Genomic DNA, 23287 nt, shown 5'->3' with positions numbered 1-23287 from the left:
CATAACTCGATAACAAAGCACGATATTTGAAATCCGTTTTCAGTTTCAAACTCCTGGCCAAAAGACCTTTCGAATGAGCCCAAGTTTGGCCCGTTTGAAGAAACTTGTGCTCTAACCCTAACCCTAACCCTAACACCTAGGGTTAGGGTTAGGGTTAACTTTTAAAGTCTCATAACCCGATAACAAAGCACGATATTTGAAATCCGTTTTCAGTTTCAAACTCCTGGCCAAAAGACCTTTCGAATGAGCCCAAGTTTGGCCCGTTTGAAGAATGGTTAGGGTTAGGGTTAGGGTTAGGATCAACACCTAGGGTTAGGGTTAGGGTTAACTTTTAAAGTCTCATAACTCGATAACAAAGCACGATATTTGAAATCCGTTTTCAGTTTCAAACTCCTGGCCAAAAGACCTTTCGAATGAGCCCAAGTTTGGCCCGTTTGAAGAAACTTGTGCTCTAACCCTAACCCTAACCCTAACACCTAGGGTTAGGGTTAGGGTTAACTTTTAAAGTCTCATAACCCGATAACAAAGCACGATATTTGAAATCCGTTTTCAGTTTCAAACTCCTGGCCAAAAGACCTTTCGAATGAGCCCAAGTTTGGCCCGTTTGAAGAATGGTTAGGGTTAGGGTTAGGGTTAGGATCAACACCTAGGGTTAGGGTTAGGGTTAACTTTTAAAGTCTCATAACTCGATAACAAAGCACGATATTTGAAATCCGTTTTCAGTTTCAAACTCCTGGCCAAAAGACCTTTCGAATGAGCCCAAGTTTGGCCCGTTTGAAGAAACTTGTGCTCTAACCCTAACCCTAACCCTAACACCTAGGGTTAGGGTTAGGGTTAACTTTTAAAGTCTCATAACCCGATAACAAAGCACGATATTTGAAATCCGTTTTCAGTTTCAAACTCCTGGCCAAAAGACCTTTCGAATGAGCCCAAGTTTGGCCCGTTTGAAGAATGGTTAGGGTTAGGGTTAGGGTTAGGATCAACACCTAGGGTTAGGGTTAGGGTTAGCTTTTAAAGTCTCATAACTCGATAACAAAGCACGATATTTGAAATCCGTTTTCAGTTTCAAACTCCTGGCCAAAAGACCTTTCGAATGAGCCCAAGTTTGGCCCGTTTGAAGAATGGTTAGGGTTAGGGTTAGGGTTAGGATCAACACCTAGGGTTAGGGTTAGGGTTAACTTTTAAAGTCTCATAACTCGATAACAAAGCACGATATTTGAAATCCGTTTTCAGTTTCAAACTCCTGGCCAAAAGACCTTTCGAATGAGCCCAAGTTTGGCCCGTTTGAAGAAACTTGTGCTCTAACCCTAACCCTAACCCTAACACCTAGGGTTAGGGTTAGGGTTAACTTTTAAAGTCTCATAACCCGATAACAAAGTACGATATTTGAAATCCGTTTTCAGTTTCAAACTCCTGGCCAAAAGACCTTTCGAATGAGCCCAAGTTTGGCCCGTTTGAAGAATTATTAGGGTTAGGGTTAGGGTTAGGATCAACACCTAGGGTTAGGGTTAGGGTTAACTTTTAAAGTCTCATAACTCGATAACAAAGCACGATATTTGAAATCCGTTTTCAGTTTCAAACTCCTGGCCAAAAGACCTTTCGAATGAGCCCAAGTTTGGCCCGTTTGAAGAAACTTGTGCTCTAACCCTAACCCTAACCCTAACACCCAGGGTTAGGGTTAGGGTTAACTTTTAAAGTCTCATAACCCGATAACAATGCACGATATTTGAAATCCGTTTTCAGTTTCAAACTCCTGGCTAAAAGACCTTTCGAATGAGCCCAAGTTTGGCCCGTTTGAAGAAACTTGTGCTCTAACCCTAACCCTAACCCTAACACCTAGGGTTAGGGTTAGGGTTAACTTTTAAAGTCTCATAACCCGATAACAATGCACGATATTTGAAATCCGTTTTCAGTTTCAAACTCCTGGCCAAAAGACCTTTCGAATGAGCCCAAGTTTGGCCCGTTTGAAGAATGGTTAGGGTTAGGGTTAGGATCAACACCTAGGGTTAGGGTTAGGGTTAGGGTTAACTTTTAAAGTCTCATAACCCGATAACAATGCACGATATTTGAAATCCGTTTTCAGTTTCAAACTCCTGGCCAAAAGACCTTTCGAATGAGCCCAAGTTTGGCCCGTTTGAAGAATGGTTAGGTTTAGGGTTAGGGTTAGGATCAACACCTAGGGTTAGGGTTAGGGTTAACTTTTAAAGTCTCATAACTCGATAACAAAGCACGATATTTGAAATCCGTTTTCAGTTTCAAACTCCTGGCCAAAAGACCTTTCGAATGAGCCCAAGTTTGGCCCGTTTGAAGAAACTTGTGCTCTAACCCTAACCCTAACCCTAACACCTAGGGTTAGGGTTAGGGTTAACTTTTAAAGTCTCATAACCCGATAACAAAGCACGATATTTGAAATCCGTTTTCAGTTTCAAACTCCTGGCCAAAAGACCTTTCGAATGAGCCCAAGTTTGGCCCGTTTGAAGAATGGTTAGGGTTAGGGTTAGGGTTAGGATCAACACCTAGGGTTAGGGTTAGGGTTAACTTTTAAAGTCTCATAACTCGATAACAAAGCACGATATTTGAAATCCGTTTTCAGTTTCAAACTCCTGGCCAAAAGACCTTTCGAATGAGCCCAAGTTTGGCCCGTTTGAAGAAACTTGTGCTCTAACCCTAACCCTAACCCTAACACCCAGGGTTAGGGTTAGGGTTAACTTTTAAAGTCTCATAACCCGATAACAATGCACGATATTTGAAATCCGTTTTCAGTTTCAAACTCCTGGCTAAAAGACCTTTCGAATGAGCCCAAGTTTGGCCCGTTTGAAGAAACTTGTGCTCTAACCCTAACCCTAACCCTAACACCTAGGGTTAGGGTTAGGGTTAACTTTTAAAGTCTCATAACCCGATAACAAAGTACGATATTTGAAATCCGTTTTCAGTTTCAAACTCCTGGCCAAAAGACCTTTCGAATGAGCCCAAGTTTGGCCCGTTTGAAGAATGGTTAGGGTTAGGGTTAGGGTTAGGATCAACACCTAGGGTTAGGGTTAGGGTTAACTTTTAAAGTCTCATAACTCGATAACAAAGCACGATATTTGAAATCCGTTTTCAGTTTCAAACTCCTGGCCAAAAGACCTTTCGAATGAGCCCAAGTTTGGCCCGTTTGAAGAATGGTTAGGGTTAGGGTTAGGGTTAGGATCAACACCTAGGGTTAGGGTTAGGGTTAACTTTTAAAGTCTCATAACTCGATAACAAAGCACGATATTTGAAATCCGTTTTCAGTTTCAAACTCCTGGCCAAAAGACCTTTCGAATGAGCCCAAGTTTGGCCCGTTTGAAGAAACTTGTGCTCTAACCCTAACCCTAACCCTAACACCTAGGGTTAGGGTTAGGGTTAACTTTTAAAGTCTCATAACCCGATAACAAAGTACGATATTTGAAATCCGTTTTCAGTTTCAAACTCCTGGCCAAAAGACCTTTCGAATGAGCCCAAGTTTGGCCCGTTTGAAGAATGGTTAGGGTTAGGGTTAGGGTTAGGATCAACACCTAGGGTTAGGGTTAGGGTTAACTTTTAAAGTCTCATAACTCGATAACAAAGCACGATATTTGAAATCCGTTTTCAGTTTCAAACTCCTGGCCAAAAGACCTTTCGAATGAGCCCAAGTTTGGCCCGTTTGAAGAAACTTGTGCTCTAACCCTAACCCTAACCCTAACACCCAGGGTTAGGGTTAGGGTTAACTTTTAAAGTCTCATAACCCGATAACAATGCACGATATTTGAAATCCGTTTTCAGTTTCAAACTCCTGGCTAAAAGACCTTTCGAATGAGCCCAAGTTTGGCCCGTTTGAAGAAACTTGTGCTCTAACCCTAACCCTAACCCTAACACCTAGGGTTAGGGTTAGGGTTAACTTTTAAAGTCTCATAACCCGATAACAATGCACGATATTTGAAATCCGTTTTCAGTTTCAAACTCCTGGCCAAAAGACCTTTCGAATGAGCCCAAGTTTGGCCCGTTTGAAGAATGGTTAGGGTTAGGGTTAGGATCAACACCTAGGGTTAGGGTTAGGGTTAGGGTTAACTTTTAAAGTCTCATAACTCGATAACAAAGCACGATATTTGAAATCCGTTTTCAGTTTCAAACTCCTGGCCAAAAGACCTTTCGAATGAGCCCAAGTTTGGCCCGTTTGAAGAAACTTGTGCTCTAACCCTAACCCTAACCCTAACACCTAGGGTTAGGGTTAGGGTTAACTTTTAAAGTCTCATAACCCGATAACAAAGCACGATATTTGAAATCCGTTTTCAGTTTCAAACTCCTGGCCAAAAGACCTTTCGAATGAGCCCAAGTTTGGCCCGTTTGAAGAATGGTTAGGGTTAGGGTTAGGGTTAGGATCAACACCTAGGGTTAGGGTTAGGGTTAACTTTTAAAGTCTCATAACTCGATAACAAAGCACGATATTTGAAATCCGTTTTCAGTTTCAAACTCCTGGCCAAAAGACCTTTCGAATGAGCCCAAGTTTGGCCCGTTTGAAGAAACTTGTGCTCTAACCCTAACCCTAACCCTAACACCTAGGGTTAGGGTTAGGGTTAACTTTTAAAGTCTCATAACCCGATAACAAAGTACGATATTTGAAATCCGTTTTCAGTTTCAAACTCCTGGCCAAAAGACCTTTCGAATGAGCCCAAGTTTGGCCCGTTTGAAGAATTATTAGGGTTAGGGTTAGGGTTAGGATCAACACCTAGGGTTAGGGTTAGGGTTAACTTTTAAAGTCTCATAACTCGATAACAAAGCACGATATTTGAAATCCGTTTTCAGTTTCAAACTCCTGGCCAAAAGACCTTTCGAATGAGCCCAAGTTTGGCCCGTTTGAAGAAACTTGTGCTCTAACCCTAACCCTAACCCTAACACCCAGGGTTAGGGTTAGGGTTAACTTTTAAAGTCTCATAACCCGATAACAATGCACGATATTTGAAATCCGTTTTCAGTTTCAAACTCCTGGCTAAAAGACCTTTCGAATGAGCCCAAGTTTGGCCCGTTTGAAGAAACTTGTGCTCTAACCCTAACCCTAACCCTAACACCTAGGGTTAGGGTTAGGGTTAACTTTTAAAGTCTCATAACCCGATAACAATGCACGATATTTGAAATCCGTTTTCAGTTTCAAACTCCTGGCCAAAAGACCTTTCGAATGAGCCCAAGTTTGGCCCGTTTGAAGAATGGTTAGGGTTAGGGTTAGGATCAACACCTAGGGTTAGGGTTAGGGTTAGGGTTAACTTTTAAAGTCTCATAACCCGATAACAATGCACGATATTTGAAATCCGTTTTCAGTTTCAAACTCCTGGCCAAAAGACCTTTCGAATGAGCCCAAGTTTGGCCCGTTTGAAGAATGGTTAGGGTTAGGGTTAGGGTTAGGATCAACACCTAGGGTTAGGGTTAGGGTTAACTTTTAAAGTCTCATAACTCGATAACAAAGCACGATATTTGAAATCCGTTTTCAGTTTCAAACTCCTGGCCAAAAGACCTTTCGAATGAGCCCAAGTTTGGCCCGTTTGAAGAAACTTGTGCTCTAACCCTAACCCTAACCCTAACACCTAGGGTTAGGGTTAGGGTTAACTTTTAAAGTCTCATAACCCGATAACAAAGCACGATATTTGAAATCCGTTTTCAGTTTCAAACTCCTGGCCAAAAGACCTTTCGAATGAGCCCAAGTTTGGCCCGTTTGAAGAATGGTTAGGGTTAGGGTTAGGGTTAGGATCAACACCTAGGGTTAGGGTTAGGGTTAACTTTTAAAGTCTCATAACTCGATAACAAAGCACGATATTTGAAATCCGTTTTCAGTTTCAAACTCCTGGCCAAAAGACCTTTCGAATGAGCCCAAGTTTGGCCCGTTTGAAGAAACTTGTGCTCTAACCCTAACCCTAACCCTAACACCCAGGGTTAGGGTTAGGGTTAACTTTTAAAGTCTCATAACCCGATAACAATGCACGATATTTGAAATCCGTTTTCAGTTTCAAACTCCTGGCTAAAAGACCTTTCGAATGAGCCCAAGTTTGGCCCGTTTGAAGAAACTTGTGCTCTAACCCTAACCCTAACCCTAACACCTAGGGTTAGGGTTAGGGTTAACTTTTAAAGTCTCATAACCCGATAACAAAGTACGATATTTGAAATCCGTTTTCAGTTTCAAACTCCTGGCCAAAAGACCTTTCGAATGAGCCCAAGTTTGGCCCGTTTGAAGAATGGTTAGGGTTAGGGTTAGGGTTAGGATCAACACCTAGGGTTAGGGTTAGGGTTAACTTTTAAAGTCTCATAACTCGATAACAAAGCACGATATTTGAAATCCGTTTTCAGTTTCAAACTCCTGGCCAAAAGACCTTTCGAATGAGCCCAAGTTTGGCCCGTTTGAAGAATGGTTAGGGTTAGGGTTAGGGTTAGGATCAACACCTAGGGTTAGGGTTAGGGTTAACTTTTAAAGTCTCATAACTCGATAACAAAGCACGATATTTGAAATCCGTTTTCAGTTTCAAACTCCTGGCCAAAAGACCTTTCGAATGAGCCCAAGTTTGGCCCGTTTGAAGAAACTTGTGCTCTAACCCTAACCCTAACCCTAACACCTAGGGTTAGGGTTAGGGTTAACTTTTAAAGTCTCATAACCCGATAACAAAGTACGATATTTGAAATCCGTTTTCAGTTTCAAACTCCTGGCCAAAAGACCTTTCGAATGAGCCCAAGTTTGGCCCGTTTGAAGAATGGTTAGGGTTAGGGTTAGGGTTAGGATCAACACCTAGGGTTAGGGTTAGGGTTAACTTTTAAAGTCTCATAACTCGATAACAAAGCACGATATTTGAAATCCGTTTTCAGTTTCAAACTCCTGGCCAAAAGACCTTTCGAATGAGCCCAAGTTTGGCCCGTTTGAAGAAACTTGTGCTCTAACCCTAACCCTAACCCTAACACCCAGGGTTAGGGTTAGGGTTAACTTTTAAAGTCTCATAACCCGATAACAATGCACGATATTTGAAATCCGTTTTCAGTTTCAAACTCCTGGCTAAAAGACCTTTCGAATGAGCCCAAGTTTGGCCCGTTTGAAGAAACTTGTGCTCTAACCCTAACCCTAACCCTAACACCTAGGGTTAGGGTTAGGGTTAACTTTTAAAGTCTCATAACCCGATAACAATGCACGATATTTGAAATCCGTTTTCAGTTTCAAACTCCTGGCCAAAAGACCTTTCGAATGAGCCCAAGTTTGGCCCGTTTGAAGAATGGTTAGGGTTAGGGTTAGGATCAACACCTAGGGTTAGGGTTAGGGTTAGGGTTAACTTTTAAAGTCTCATAACTCGATAACAAAGCACGATATTTGAAATCCGTTTTCAGTTTCAAACTCCTGGCCAAAAGACCTTTCGAATGAGCCCAAGTTTGGCCCGTTTGAAGAAACTTGTGCTCTAACCCTAACCCTAACCCTAACACCTAGGGTTAGGGTTAGGGTTAACTTTTAAAGTCTCATAACCCGATAACAAAGCACGATATTTGAAATCCGTTTTCAGTTTCAAACTCCTGGCCAAAAGACCTTTCGAATGAGCCCAAGTTTGGCCCGTTTGAAGAAACTTGTGCTCTAACCCTAACCCTAACCCTAACACCTAGGGTTAGGGTTAGGGTTAACTTTTAAAGTCTCATAACCCGATAACAAAGCACGATATTTGAAATCCGTTTTCAGTTTCAAACTCCTGGCCAAAAGACCTTTCGAATGAGCCCAAGTTTGGCCCGTTTGAAGAATGGTTAGGGTTAGGGTTAGGGTTAGGATCAACACCTAGGGTTAGGGTTAGGGTTAACTTTTAAAGTCTCATAACTCGATAACAAAGCACGATATTTGAAATCCGTTTTCAGTTTCAAACTCCTGGCCAAAAGACCTTTCGAATGAGCCCAAGTTTGGCCCGTTTGAAGAAACTTGTGCTCTAACCCTAACCCTAACCCTAACACCTAGGGTTAGGGTTAGGGTTAACTTTTAAAGTCTCATAACCCGATAACAAAGCACGATATTTGAAATCCGTTTTCAGTTTCAAACTCCTGGCCAAAAGACCTTTCGAATGAGCCCAAGTTTGGCCCGTTTGAAGAATGGTTAGGGTTAGGGTTAGGGTTAGGATCAACACCTAGGGTTAGGGTTAGGGTTAACTTTTAAAGTCTCATAACTCGATAACAAAGCACGATATTTGAAATCCGTTTTCAGTTTCAAACTCCTGGCCAAAAGACCTTTCGAATGAGCCCAAGTTTGGCCCGTTTGAAGAATGGTTAGGGTTAGGGTTAGGGTTAGGATCAACACCTAGGGTTAGGGTTAGGGTTAACTTTTAAAGTCTCATAACTCGATAACAAAGCACGATATTTGAAATCCGTTTTCAGTTTCAAACTCCTGGCCAAAAGACCTTTCGAATGAGCCCAAGTTTGGCCCGTTTGAAGAAACTTGTGCTCTAACCCTAACCCTAACCCTAACACCTAGGGTTAGGGTTAGGGTTAACTTTTAAAGTCTCATAACCCGATAACAAAGTACGATATTTGAAATCCGTTTTCAGTTTCAAACTCCTGGCCAAAAGACCTTTCGAATGAGCCCAAGTTTGGCCCGTTTGAAGAATTATTAGGGTTAGGGTTAGGGTTAGGATCAACACCTAGGGTTAGGGTTAGGGTTAACTTTTAAAGTCTCATAACTCGATAACAAAGCACGATATTTGAAATCCGTTTTCAGTTTCAAACTCCTGGCCAAAAGACCTTTCGAATGAGCCCAAGTTTGGCCCGTTTGAAGAAACTTGTGCTCTAACCCTAACCCTAACCCTAACACCCAGGGTTAGGGTTAGGGTTAACTTTTAAAGTCTCATAACCCGATAACAATGCACGATATTTGAAATCCGTTTTCAGTTTCAAACTCCTGGCTAAAAGACCTTTCGAATGAGCCCAAGTTTGGCCCGTTTGAAGAAACTTGTGCTCTAACCCTAACCCTAACCCTAACACCTAGGGTTAGGGTTAGGGTTAACTTTTAAAGTCTCATAACCCGATAACAATGCACGATATTTGAAATCCGTTTTCAGTTTCAAACTCCTGGCCAAAAGACCTTTCGAATGAGCCCAAGTTTGGCCCGTTTGAAGAATGGTTAGGGTTAGGGTTAGGGTTAGGATCAACACCTAGGGTTAGGGTTAGGGTTAACTTTTAAAGTCTCATAACCCGATAACAAAGCACGATATTTGAAATCCGTTTTCAGTTTCAAACTCCTGGCCAAAAGACCTTTCGAATGAGCCCAAGTTTGGCGCGTTTGAAGAATGGTTAGGGTTAGGGTTAGGATCAACACCTAGGGTTAGGGTTAGGGTTAACTTTTAAAGTCTCATAACTCGATAACAAAGCACGATATTTGAAATCCGTTTTCAGTTTCAAACTCCTGGCCAAAAGACCTTTCGAATGAGCCCAAGTTTGGCCCGTTTGAAGAAACTTGTGCTCTAACCCTAACCCTAACCCTAACACCTAGGGTTAGGGTTAGGGTTAACTTTTAAAGTCTCATAACCAGATAACAAAGCACGATATTTGAAATCCGTTTTCAGTTTCAAACTCCTGGCCAAAAGACCTTTCGAATGAGCCCAAGTTTGGCCCGTTTGAAGAATGGTTAGGGTTAGGGTTAGGATCAACACCTAGGGTTAGGGTTAGGGTTAACTTTTAAAGTCTCATAACTCGATAACAAAGCACGATATTTGAAATCCGTTTTCAGTTTCAAACTCCTGGCCAAAAGACCTTTCGAATGATCCCAAGTTTGGCCCGTTTGAAGAAACTTGTGCTCTAACCCTAACCCTAACCCTAACACCTAGGGTTAGGGTTAGGGTTAACTTTTAAAGTCTCATAACCCGATAACAAAGCACGATATTTGAAATCCGTTTTCAGTTTCAAACTCCTGGCCAAAAGACCTTTCGAATGAGCCCAAGTTTGGCCCGTTTGAAGAATGGTTAGGGTTAGGGTTAGGGTTAGGATCAACACCTAGGGTTAGGGTTAGGGTTAACTTTTAAAGTCTCATAACTCGATAACAAAGCACGATATTTGAAATCCGTTTTCAGTTTCAAACTCCTGGCCAAAAGACCTTTCGAATGAGCCCAAGTTTGGCCCGTTTGAAGAAACTTGTGCTCTAACCCTAACCCTAACCCTAACACCTAGGGTTAGGGTTAACTTTTAAAGTCTCATAACCCGATAACAAAGCACGATATTTGAAATCCGTTTTCAGTTTCAAACTCCTGGCCAAAAGACCTTTCGAATGAGCCCAAGTTTGGCCCGTTTGAAGAATGGTTAGGGTTAGGGTTAGGGTTAGGATCAACACCTAGGGTTAGGGTTAGGGTTAACTTTTAAAGTCTCATAACTCGATAACAAAGCACGATATTTGAAATCCGTTTTCAGTTTCAAACTCCTGGCCAAAAGACCTTTCGAATGAGCCCAAGTTTGGCCCGTTTGAAGAAACTTGTGCTCTAACCCTAACCCTAACCCTAACACCTAGGGTTAGGGTTAGGGTTAACTTTTAAAGTCTCATAACCCGATAACAAAGCACGATATTTGAAATCCGTTTTCAGTTTCAAACTCCTGGCCAAAAGACCTTTCGAATGAGCCCAAGTTTGGCCCGTTTGAAGAATGGTTAGGGTTAGGGTTAGGGTTAGGATCAACACCTAGGGTTAGGGTTAGGGTTAACTTTTAAAGTCTCATAACTCGATAACAAAGCACGATATTTGAAATCCGTTTTCAGTTTCAAACTCCTGGCCAAAAGACCTTTCGAATGAGCCCAAGTTTGGCCCGTTTGAAGAAACTTGTGCTCTAACCCTAACCCTAACCCTAACACCTAGGGTTAGGGTTAGGGTTAACTTTTAAAGTCTCATAACCCGATAACAAAGCACGATATTTGAAATCCGTTTTCAGTTTCAAACTTCTGGCCAAAAGACCTTTCGAATGAGCCCAAGTTTGGCCCGTTTGAAGAATGGTTAGGGTTAGGGTTAGGGTTAGGATCAACACCTAGGGTTAGGGTTAGGGTTAACTTTTAAAGTCTCATAACTCGATAACAAAGCACGATATTTGAAATCCGTTTTCAGTTTCAAACTCCTGGCCAAAAGACCTTTCGAATGAGCCCAAGTTTGGCCCGTTTGAAGAAACTTGTGCTCTAACCCTAACCCTAACCCTAACACCTAGGGTTAGGGTTAACTTTTAAAGTCTCATAACCCGATAACAAAGCACGATATTTGAAATCCGTTTTCAGTTTCAAACTCCTGGCCAAAAGACCTTTCGAATGAGCCCAAGTTTGGCCCGTTTGAAGAATGGTTAGGGTTAGGGTTAGGGTTAGGATCAACACCTAGGGTTAGGGTTAGGGTTAACTTTTAAAGTCTCATAACTCGATAACAAAGCACGATATTTGAAATCCGTTTTCAGTTTCAAACTCCTGGCCAAAAGACCTTTCGAATGAGCCCAAGTTTGGCCCGTTTGAAGAAACTTGTGCTCTAACCCTAACCCTAACCCTAACACCTAGGGTTAGGGTTAACTTTTAAAGTCTCATAACCCGATAACAAAGCACGATATTTGAAATCCGTTTTCAGTTTCAAACTCCTGGCCAAAAGACCTTTCGAATGAGCCCAAGTTTGGCCCGTTTGAAGAATGGTTAGGGTTAGGGTTAGGGTTAGGATCAACACCTAGGGTTAGGGTTAGGGTTAACTTTTAAAGTCTCATAACTCGATAACAAAGCACGATATTTGAAATCCGTTTTCAGTTTCAAACTCCTGGCCAAAAGACCTTTCGAATGAGCCCAAGTTTGGCCCGTTTGAAGAAACTTGTGCTCTAACCCTAACCCTAACCCTAACACCTAGGGTTAGGGTTAGGGTTAACTTTTAAAGTCTCATAACCCGATAACAAAGCACGATATTTGAAATCCGTTTTCAGTTTCAAACTCCTGGCCAAAAGACCTTTCGAATGAGCCCAAGTTTGGCCCGTTTGAAGAATGGTTAGGGTTAGGGTTAGGGTTAGGATCAACACCTAGGGTTAGGGTTAGGGTTAACTTTTAAAGTCTCATAACTCGATAACAAAGCACGATATTTGAAATCCGTTTTCAGTTTCAAACTCCTGGCCAAAAGACCTTTCGAATGAGCCCAAGTTTGGCCCGTTTGAAGAAACTTGTGCTCTAACCCTAACCCTAACCCTAACACCTAGGGTTAGGGTTAGGGTTAACTTTTAAAGTCTCATAACCCGATAACAAAGCACGATATTTGAAATCCGTTTTCAGTTTCAAACTTCTGGCCAAAAGACCTTTCGAATGAGCCCAAGTTTGGCCCGTTTGAAGAATGGTTAGGGTTAGGGTTAGGGTTAGGATCAACACCTAGGGTTAGGGTTAGGGTTAACTTTTAAAGTCTCATAACTCGATAACAAAGCACGATATTTGAAATCCGTTTTCAGTTTCAAACTCCTGGCCAAAAGACCTTTCGAATGAGCCCAAGTTTGGCCCGTTTGAAGAAACTTGTGCTCTAACCCTAACCCTAACCCTAACACCTAGGGTTAGGGTTAACTTTTAAAGTCTCATAACCCGATAACAAAGCACGATATTTGAAATCCGTTTTCAGTTTCAAACTCCTGGCCAAAAGACCTTTCGAATGAGCCCAAGTTTGGCCCGTTTGAAGAATGGTTAGGGTTAGGGTTAGGGTTAGGATCAACACCTAGGGTTAGGGTTAGGGTTAACTTTTAAAGTCTCATAACTCGATAACAAAGCACGATATTTGAAATCCGTTTTCAGTTTCAAACTCCTGGCCAAAAGACCTTTCGAATGAGCCCAAGTTTGGCCCGTTTGAAGAAACTTGTGCTCTAACCCTAACCCTAACCCTAACACCTAGGGTTAGGGTTAACTTTTAAAGTCTCATAACCCGATAACAAAGCACGATATTTGAAATCCGTTTTCAGTTTCAAACTCCTGGCCAAAAGACCTTTCGAATGAGCCCAAGTTTGGCCCGTTTGAAGAATGGTTAGGGTTAGGGTTAGGGTTAGGATCAACACCTAGGGTTAGGGTTAGGGTTAACTTTTAAAGTCTCATAACTCGATAACAAAGCACGATATTTGAAATCCGTTTTCAGTTTCAAACTCCTGGCCAAAAGACCTTTCGAATGAGCCCAAGTTTGGCCCGTTTGAAGAAACTTGTGCTCTAACCCTAACCCTAACCCTAACACCTAGGGTTAGGGTTAGGGTTAACTTTTAAAGTCTCATAACCCGATAACAAAGCACGATATTTGAAATCCGTTTTCAGTTTCAAACTCCTGGCCAAAAGACCTTTCGAATGAGCCCAAGTTTGGCCCGTTTGAAGAATGGTTAGGGTTAGGGTTAGGGTTAGGATCAACACCTAGGGTTAGGGTTAGGGTTAACTTTTAAAGTCTCATAACTCGATAACAAAGCACGATATTTGAAATCCGTTTTCAGTTTCAAACTCCTGGCCAAAAGACCTTTCGAATGAGCCCAAGTTTGGCCCGTTTGAAGAAACTTGTGCTCTAACCCTAACCCTAACCCTAACACCTAGGGTTAGGGTTAGGGTTAACTTTTAAAGTCTCATAACCCGATAACAAAGCACGATATTTGAAATCCGTTTTCAGTTTCAAACTTCTGGCCAAAAGACCTTTCGAATGAGCCCAAGTTTGGCCCGTTTGAAGAATGGTTAGGGTTAGGGTTAGGGTTAGGATCAACACCTAGGGTTAGGGTTAGGGTTAACTTTTAAAGTCTCATAACTCGATAACAAAGCACGATATTTGAAATCCGTTTTCAGTTTCAAACTCCTGGCCAAAAGACCTTTCGAATGAGCCCAAGTTTGGCCCGTTTGAAGAAACTTGTGCTCTAACCCTAACCCTAACCCTAACACCTAGGGTTAGGGTTAACTTTTAAAGTCTCATAACCCGATAACAAAGCACGATATTTGAAATCCGTTTTCAGTTTCAAACTCCTGGCCAAAAGACCTTTCGAATGAGCCCAAGTTTGGCCCGTTTGAAGAATGGTTAGGGTTAGGGTTAGGGTTAGGATCAACACCTAGGGTTAGGGTTAGGGTTAACTTTTAAAGTCTCATAACTCGATAACAAAGCACGATATTTGAAATCCGTTTTCAGTTTCAAACTCCTGGCCAAAAGACCTTTCGAATGAGCCCAAGTTTGGCCCGTTTGAAGAAACTTGTGCTCTAACCCTAACCCTAACCCTAACACCTAGGGTTAGGGTTAACTTTTAAAGTCTCATAACCCGATAACAAAGCACGATATTTGAAATCCGTTTTCAGTTTCAAACTCCTGGCCAAAAGACCTTTCGAATGAGCCCAAGTTTGGCCCGTTTGAAGAATGGTTAGGGTTAGGGTTAGGGTTAGGATCAACACCTAGGGTTAGGGTTAGGGTTAACTTTTAAAGTCTCATAACTCGATAACAAAGCACGATATTTGAAATCCGTTTTCAGTTTCAAACTCCTGGCCAAAAGACCTTTCGAATGAGCCCAAGTTTGGCCCGTTTGAAGAAACTTGTGCTCTAACCCTAACCCTAACCCTAACACCTAGGGTTAGGGTTAGGGTTAACTTTTAAAGTCTCATAACCCGATAACAAAGCACGATATTTGAAATCCGTTTTCAGTTTCAAACTTCTGGCCAAAAGACCTTTCGAATGAGCCCAAGTTTGGCCCGTTTGAAGAATGGTTAGGGTTAGGGTTAGGGTTAGGATCAACACCTAGGGTTAGGGTTAGGGTTAACTTTTAAAGTCTCATAACTCGATAACAAAGCACGATATTTGAAATCCGTTTTCAGTTTCAAACTCCTGGCCAAAAGACCTTTCGAATGAGCCCAAGTTTGGCCCGTTTGAAGAATGGTTAGGGTTAGGGTTAGGATCAACACCTAGGGTTAGGGTTAGGGTTAACTTTTAAAGTCTCATAACTCGATAACAAAGCACGATATTTGAAATCCGTTTTCAGTTTCAAACTCCTGGCCAAAAGACCTTTCGAATGAGCCCAAGTTTGGCCCGTTTGAAGAATGGTTAGGGTTAGGGTTAGGATCAACACCTAGGGTTAGGGTTAGGGTTAACTTTTAAAGTCTCATAACTCGATAACAAAGCACGATATTTGAAATCCGTTTTCAGTTTCAAACTCCTGGCCAAAAGACCTTTCGAATGAGTCCAAGTTTGGCCCGTTTGAAGAATGGTTAGGGTTAGGGTTAGGGTTAGGATCAACACCTAGGGTTAGGGTTAGGGTTAACTTTTAAAGTCTCATAACTCGATAACAAAGCACGATATTTGAAATCCGTTTTCAGTTTCAAACTCCTGGCCAAAAGACCTTTCGAATGAGCCCAAGTTTGGCCCGTTTGAAGAATGGTTAGGGTTAGGGTTAGGGTTAGGATCAACACCTAGGGTTAGGGTTAGGGTTAACTTTTAAAGTCTCATAACTCGATAACAAAGCACGATATTTGAAATCCGTTTTCAGTTTCAAACTCCTGGCCAAAAGACCTTTCGAATGAGCCCAAGTTTGGCCCGTTTGAAGAAACTTGTGCTCTAACCCTAACCCTAACCCTAACACCTAGGGTTAGGGTTAGGGTTAACTTTTAAAGTCTCATAACCCGATAACAAAGTACGATATTTGAAATCCGTTTTCAGTTTCAAACTCCTGGCCAAAAGACCTTTCGAATGAGCCCAAGTTTGGCCCGTTTGAAGAATGGTTAGGGTTAGGGTTAGGGTTAGGATCAACACCTAGGGTTAGGGTTAGGGTTAACTTTTAAAGTCTCATAACTCGATAACAAAGCACGATATTTGAAATCCGTTTTCAGTTTCAAACTCCTGGCCAAAAGACCTTTCGAATGAGCCCAAGTTTGGCCCGTTTGAAGAAACTTGTGCTCTAACCCTAACCCTAACCCTAACACCCAGGGTTAGGGTTAGGGTTAACTTTTAAAGTCTCATAACCCGATAACAATGCACGATATTTGAAATCCGTTTTCAGTTTCAAACTCCTGGCTAAAAGACCTTTCGAATGAGCCCAAGTTTGGCCCGTTTGAAGAAACTTGTGCTCTAACCCTAACCCTAACCCTAACACCTAGGGTTAGGGTTAGGGTTAACTTTTAAAGTCTCATAACCCGATAACAATGCACGATATTTGAAATCCGTTTTCAGTTTCAAACTCCTGGCCAAAAGACCTTTCGAATGAGCCCAAGTTTGGCCCGTTTGAAGAATGGTTAGGGTTAGGGTTAGGATCAACACCTAGGGTTAGGGTTAGGGTTAGGGTTAACTTTTAAAGTCTCATAACTCGATAACAAAGCACGATATTTGAAATCCGTTTTCAGTTTCAAACTCCTGGCCAAAAGACCTTTCGAATGAGCCCAAGTTTGGCCCGTTTGAAGAAACTTGTGCTCTAACCCTAACCCTAACCCTAACACCTAGGGTTAGGGTTAGGGTTAACTTTTAAAGTCTCATAACCCGATAACAAAGCACGATATTTGAAATCCGTTTTCAGTTTCAAACTCCTGGCCAAAAGACCTTTCGAATGAGCCCAAGTTTGGCCCGTTTGAAGAATGGTTAGGGTTAGGGTTAGGGTTAGGATCAACACCTAGGGTTAGGGTTAGGGTTAACTTTTAAAGTCTCATAACTCGATAACAAAGCACGATATTTGAAATCCGTTTTCAGTTTCAAACTCCTGGCCAAAAGACCTTTCGAATGAGCCCAAGTTTGGCCCGTTTGAAGAAACTTGTGCTCTAACCCTAACCCTAACCCTAACACCTAGGGTTAGGGTTAGGGTTAACTTTTAAAGTCTCATAACCCGATAACAAAGCACGATATTTGAAATCCGTTTTCAGTTTCAAACTCCTGGCCAAAAGACCTTTCGAATGAGCCCAAGTTTGGCCCGTTTGAAGAATGGTTAGGGTTAGGGTTAGGGTTAGGATCAACACCTAGGGTTAGGGTTAGGGTTAACTTTTAAAGTCTCATAACTCGATAACAAAGCACGATATTTGAAATCCGTTTTCAGTTTCAAACTCCTGGCCAAAAGACCTTTCGAATGAGCCCAAGTTTGGCCCGTTTGAAGAAACTTGTGCTCTAACCCTAACCCTAACCCTAACACCTAGGGTTAGGGTTAGGGTTAACTTTTAAAGTCTCATAACCCGATAACAAAGCACGATATTTGAAATCCGTTTTCAGTTTCAAACTCCTGGCCAAAAGACCTTTCGAATGAGCCCAAGTTTGGCCCGTTTGAAGAATGGTTAGGGTTAGGGTTAGGGTTAGGATCAACACCTAGGGTTAGGGTTAGGGTTAACTTTTAAAGTCTCATAACTCGATAACAAAGCACGATATTTGAAATCCGTTTTCAGTTTCAAACTCCTGGCCAAAAGACCTTTCGAATGAGCCCAAGTTTGGCCCGTTTGAAGAATGGTTAGGGTTAGGGTTAGGGTTAGGATCAACACCTAGGGTTAGGGTTAGGGTTAACTTTTAAAGTCTCATAACTCGATAACAAAGCACGATATTTGAAATCCGTTTTCAGTTTCAAACTCCTGGCCAAAAGACCTTTCGAATGAGCCCAAGTTTGGCCCGTTTGAAGAAACTTGTGCTCTAACCCTAACCCTAACCCTAACACCTAGGGTTAGGGTTAGGGTTAACTTTTAAAGTCTCATAACCCGATAACAAAGTACGATATTTGAAATCCGTTTTCAGTTTCAAACTCCTGGCCAAAAGACCTTTCGAATGAGCCCAAGTTTGGCCCGTTTGAAGAATTATTAGGGTTAGGGTTAGGGTTAGGATCAACACCTAGGGTTAGGGTTAGGGTTAACTTTTAAAGTCTCATAACTCGATAACAAAGCACGATATTTGAAATCCGTTTTCAGTTTCAAACTCCTGGCCAAAAGACCTTTCGAATGAGCCCAAGTTTGGCCCGTTTGAAGAAACTTGTGCTCTAACCCTAACCCTAACCCTAACACCCAGGGTTAGGGTTAGGGTTAACTTTTAAAGTCTCATAACCCGATAACAATGCACGATATTTGAAATCCGTTTTCAGTTTCAAACTCCTGGCTAAAAGACCTTTCGAATGAGCCCAAGTTTGGCCCGTTTGAAGAAACTTGTGCTCTAACCCTAACCCTAACCCTAACACCTAGGGTTAGGGTTAGGGTTAACTTTTAAAGTCTCATAACCCGATAACAATGCACGATATTTGAAATCCGTTTTCAGTTTCAAACTCCTGGCCAAAAGACCTTTCGAATGAGCCCAAGTTTGGCCCGTTTGAAGAATGGTTAGGGTTAGGGTTAGGGTTAGGATCAACACCTAGGGTTAGGGTTAGGGTTAACTTTTAAAGTCTCATAACCCGATAACAAAGCACGATATTTGAAATCCGTTTTCAGTTTCAAACTCCTGGCCAAAAGACCTTTCGAATGAGCCCAAGTTTGGCGCGTTTGAAGAATGGTTAGGGTTAGGGTTAGGATCAACACCTAGGGTTAGGGTTAGGGTTAACTTTTAAAGTCTCATAACTCGATAACAAAGCACGATATTTGAAATCCGTTTTCAGTTTCAAACTCCTGGCCAAAAGACCTTTCGAATGAGCCCAAGTTTGGCCCGTTTGAAGAAACTTGTGCTCTAACCCTAACCCTAACCCTAACACCTAGGGTTAGGGTTAGGGTTAACTTTTAAAGTCTCATAACCCGATAACAAAGTACGATATTTGAAATCCGTTTTCAGTTTCAAACTCCTGGCCAAAAGACCTTTCGAATGAGCCCAAGTTTGGCCCGTTTGAAGAATGGTTAGGGTTAGGGTTAGGGTTAGGATCAACACCTAGGGTTAGGGTTAGGGTTAACTTTTAAAGTCTCATAACTCGATAACAAAGCACGATATTTGAAATCCGTTTTCAGTTTCAAACTCCTGGCCAAAAGACCTTTCGAATGAGCCCAAGTTTGGCCCGTTTGAAGAAACTTGTGCTCTAACCCTAACCCTAACCCTAACACCCAGGGTTAGGGTTAGGGTTAACTTTTAAAGTCTCATAACCCGATAACAATGCACGATATTTGAAATCCGTTTTCAGTTTCAAACTCCTGGCTAAAAGACCTTTCGAATGAGCCCAAGTTTGGCCCGTTTGAAGAAACTTGTGCTCTAACCCTAACCCTAACCCTAACACCTAGGGTTAGGGTTAGGGTTAACTTTTAAAGTCTCATAACCCGATAACAATGCACGATATTTGAAATCCGTTTTCAGTTTCAAACTCCTGGCCAAAAGACCTTTCGAATGAGCCCAAGTTTGGCCCGTTTGAAGAATGGTTAGGGTTAGGGTTAGGATCAACACCTAGGGTTAGGGTTAGGGTTAGGGTTAACTTTTAAAGTCTCATAACTCGATAACAAAGCACGATATTTGAAATCCGTTTTCAGTTTCAAACTCCTGGCCAAAAGACCTTTCGAATGAGCCCAAGTTTGGCCCGTTTGAAGAAACTTGTGCTCTAACCCTAACCCTAACCCTAACACCTAGGGTTAGGGTTAGGGTTAACTTTTAAAGTCTCATAACCCGATAACAAAGCACGATATTTGAAATCCGTTTTCAGTTTCAAACTCCTGGCCAAAAGACCTTTCGAATGAGCCCAAGTTTGGCCCGTTTGAAGAATGGTTAGGGTTAGGGTTAGGGTTAGGATCAACACCTAGGGTTAGGGTTAGGGTTAACTTTTAAAGTCTCATAACTCGATAACAAAGCACGATATTTGAAATCCGTTTTCAGTTTCAAACTCCTGGCCAAAAGACCTTTCGAATGAGCCCAAGTTTGGCCCGTTTGAAGAAACTTGTGCTCTAACCCTAACCCTAACCCTAACACCTAGGGTTAGGGTTAGGGTTAACTTTTAAAGTCTCATAACCCGATAACAAAGCACGATATTTGAAATCCGTTTTCAGTTTCAAACTCCTGGCCAAAAGACCTTTCGAATGAGCCCAAGTTTGGCCCGTTTGAAGAATGGTTAGGGTTAGGGTTAGGGTTAGGATCAACACCTAGGGTTAGGGTTAGGGTTAACTTTTAAAGTCTCATAACTCGATAACAAAGCACGATATTTGAAATCCGTTTTCAGTTTCAAACTCCTGGCCAAAAGACCTTTCGAATGAGCCCAAGTTTGGCCCGTTTGAAGAAACTTGTGCTCTAACCCTAACCCTAACCCTAACACCTAGGGTTAGGGTTAGGGTTAACTTTTAAAGTCTCATAACCCGATAACAAAGCACGATATTTGAAATCCGTTTTCAGTTTCAAACTCCTGGCCAAAAGACCTTTCGAATGAGCCCAAGTTTGGCCCGTTTGAAGAATGGTTAGGGTTAGGGTTAGGGTTAGGATCAACACCTAGGGTTAGGGTTAGGGTTAACTTTTAAAGTCTCATAACTCGATAACAAAGCACGATATTTGAAATCCGTTTTCAGTTTCAAACTCCTGGCCAAAAGACCTTTCGAATGAGCCCAAGTTTGGCCCGTTTGAAGAATGGTTAGGGTTAGGGTTAGGGTTAGGATCAACACCTAGGGTTAGGGTTAGGGTTAACTTTTAAAGTCTCATAACTCGATAACAAAGCACGATATTTGAAATCCGTTTTCAGTTTCAAACTCCTGGCCAAAAGACCTTTCGAATGAGCCCAAGTTTGGCCCGTTTGAAGAAACTTGTGCTCTAACCCTAACCCTAACCCTAACACCTAGGGTTAGGGTTAGGGTTAACTTTTAAAGTCTCATAACCCGATAACAAAGTACGATATTTGAAATCCGTTTTCAGTTTCAAACTCCTGGCCAAAAGACCTTTCGAATGAGCCCAAGTTTGGCCCGTTTGAAGAATTATTAGGGTTAGGGTTAGGGTTAGGATCAACACCTAGGGTTAGGGTTAGGGTTAACTTTTAAAGTCTCATAACTCGATAACAAAGCACGATATTTGAAATCCGTTTTCAGTTTCAAACTCCTGGCCAAAAGACCTTTCGAATGAGCCCAAGTTTGGCCCGTTTGAAGAAACTTGTGCTCTAACCCTAACCCTAACCCTAACACCCAGGGTTAGGGTTAGGGTTAACTTTTAAAGTCTCATAACCCGATAACAATGCACGATATTTGAAATCCGTTTTCAGTTTCAAACTCCTGGCTAAAAGACCTTTCGAATGAGCCCAAGTTTGGCCCGTTTGAAGAAACTTGTGCTCTAACCCTAACCCTAACCCTAACACCTAGGGTTAGGGTTAGGGTTAACTTTTAAAGTCTCATAACCCGATAACAATGCACGATATTTGAAATCCGTTTTCAGTTTCAAACTCCTGGCCAAAAGACCTTTCGAATGAGCCCAAGTTTGGCCCGTTTGAAGAATGGTTAGGGTTAGGGTTAGGGTTAGGATCAACACCTAGGGTTAGGGTTAGGGTTAACTTTTAAAGTCTCATAACCCGATAACAAAGCACGATATTTGAAATCCGTTTTCAGTTTCAAACTCCTGGCCAAAAGACCTTTCGAATGAGCCCAAGTTTGGCGCGTTTGAAGAATGGTTAGGGTTAGGGTTAGGATCAACACCTAGGGTTAGGGTTAGGGTTAACTTTTAAAGTCTCATAACTCGATAACAAAGCACGATATTTGAAATCCGTTTTCAGTTTCAAACTCCTGGCCAAAAGACCTTTCGAATGAGCCCAAGTTTGGCCCGTTTGAAGAAACTTGTGCTCTAACCCTAACCCTAACCCTAACACCTAGGGTTAGGGTTAGGGTTAACTTTTAAAGTCTCATAACCAGATAACAAAGCACGATATTTGAAATCCGTTTTCAGTTTCAAACTCCTGGCCAAAAGACCTTTCGAATGAGCCCAAGTTTGGCCCGTTTGAAGAATGGTTAGGGTTAGGGTTAGGATCAACACCTAGGGTTAGGGTTAGGGTTAACTTTTAAAGTCTCATAACTCGATAACAAAGCACGATATTTGAAATCCGTTTTCAGTTTCAAACTCCTGGCCAAAAGACCTTTCGAATGATCCCAAGTTTGGCCCGTTTGAAGAAACTTGTGCTCTAACCCTAACCCTAACCCTAACACCTAGGGTTAGGGTTAGGGTTAACTTTTAAAGTCTCATAACCCGATAACAAAGCACGATATTTGAAATCCGTTTTCAGTTTCAAACTCCTGGCCAAAAGACCTTTCGAATGAGCCCAAGTTTGGCCCGTTTGAAGAATGGTTAGGGTTAGGGTTAGGGTTAGGATCAACACCTAGGGTTAGGGTTAGGGTTAACTTTTAAAGTCTCATAACTCGATAACAAAGCACGATATTTGAAATCCGTTTTCAGTTTCAAACTCCTGGCCAAAAGACCTTTCGAATGAGCCCAAGTTTGGCCCGTTTGAAGAAACTTGTGCTCTAACCCTAACCCTAACCCTAACACCTAGGGTTAGGGTTAACTTTTAAAGTCTCATAACCCGATAACAAAGCACGATATTTGAAATCCGTTTTCAGTTTCAAACTCCTGGCCAAAAGACCTTTCGAATGAGCCCAAGTTTGGCCCGTTTGAAGAATGGTTAGGGTTAGGGTTAGGGTTAGGATCAACACCTAGGGTTAGGGTTAGGGTTAACTTTTAAAGTCTCATAACTCGATAACAAAGCACGATATTTGAAATCCGTTTTCAGTTTCAAACTCCTGGCCAAAAGACCTTTCGAATGAGCCCAAGTTTGGCCCGTTTGAAGAAACTTGTGCTCTAACCCTAACCCTAACCCTAACACCTAGGGTTAGGGTTAGGGTTAACTTTTAAAGTCTCATAACCCGATAACAAAGCACGATATTTGAAATCCGTTTTCAGTTTCAAACTCCTGGCCAAAAGACCTTTCGAATGAGCCCAAGTTTGGCCCGTTTGAAGAATGGTTAGGGTTAGGGTTAGGGTTAGGATCAACACCTAGGGTTAGGGTTAGGGTTAACTTTTAAAGTCTCATAACTCGATAACAAAGCACGATATTTGAAATCCGTTTTCAGTTTCAAACTCCTGGCCAAAAGACCTTTCGAATGAGCCCAAGTTTGGCCCGTTTGAAGAAACTTGTGCTCTAACCCTAACCCTAACCCTAACACCTAGGGTTAGGGTTAGGGTTAACTTTTAAAGTCTCATAACCCGATAACAAAGCACGATATTTGAAATCCGTTTTCAGTTTCAAACTTCTGGCCAAAAGACCTTTCGAATGAGCCCAAGTTTGGCCCGTTTGAAGAATGGTTAGGGTTAGGGTTAGGGTTAGGATCAACACCTAGGGTTAGGGTTAGGGTTAACTTTTAAAGTCTCATAACTCGATAACAAAGCACGATATTTGAAATCCGTTTTCAGTTTCAAACTCCTGGCCAAAAGACCTTTCGAATGAGCCCAAGTTT

This window comes from Branchiostoma lanceolatum, chromosome 4, assembly GCF_035083965.1.
Source record: "Branchiostoma lanceolatum isolate klBraLanc5 chromosome 4, klBraLanc5.hap2, whole genome shotgun sequence".
Classification (NCBI taxonomy): Eukaryota; Metazoa; Chordata; class Leptocardii; order Amphioxiformes; family Branchiostomatidae; genus Branchiostoma; species Branchiostoma lanceolatum.
This window is presented reverse-complemented; position numbering follows the sequence as displayed.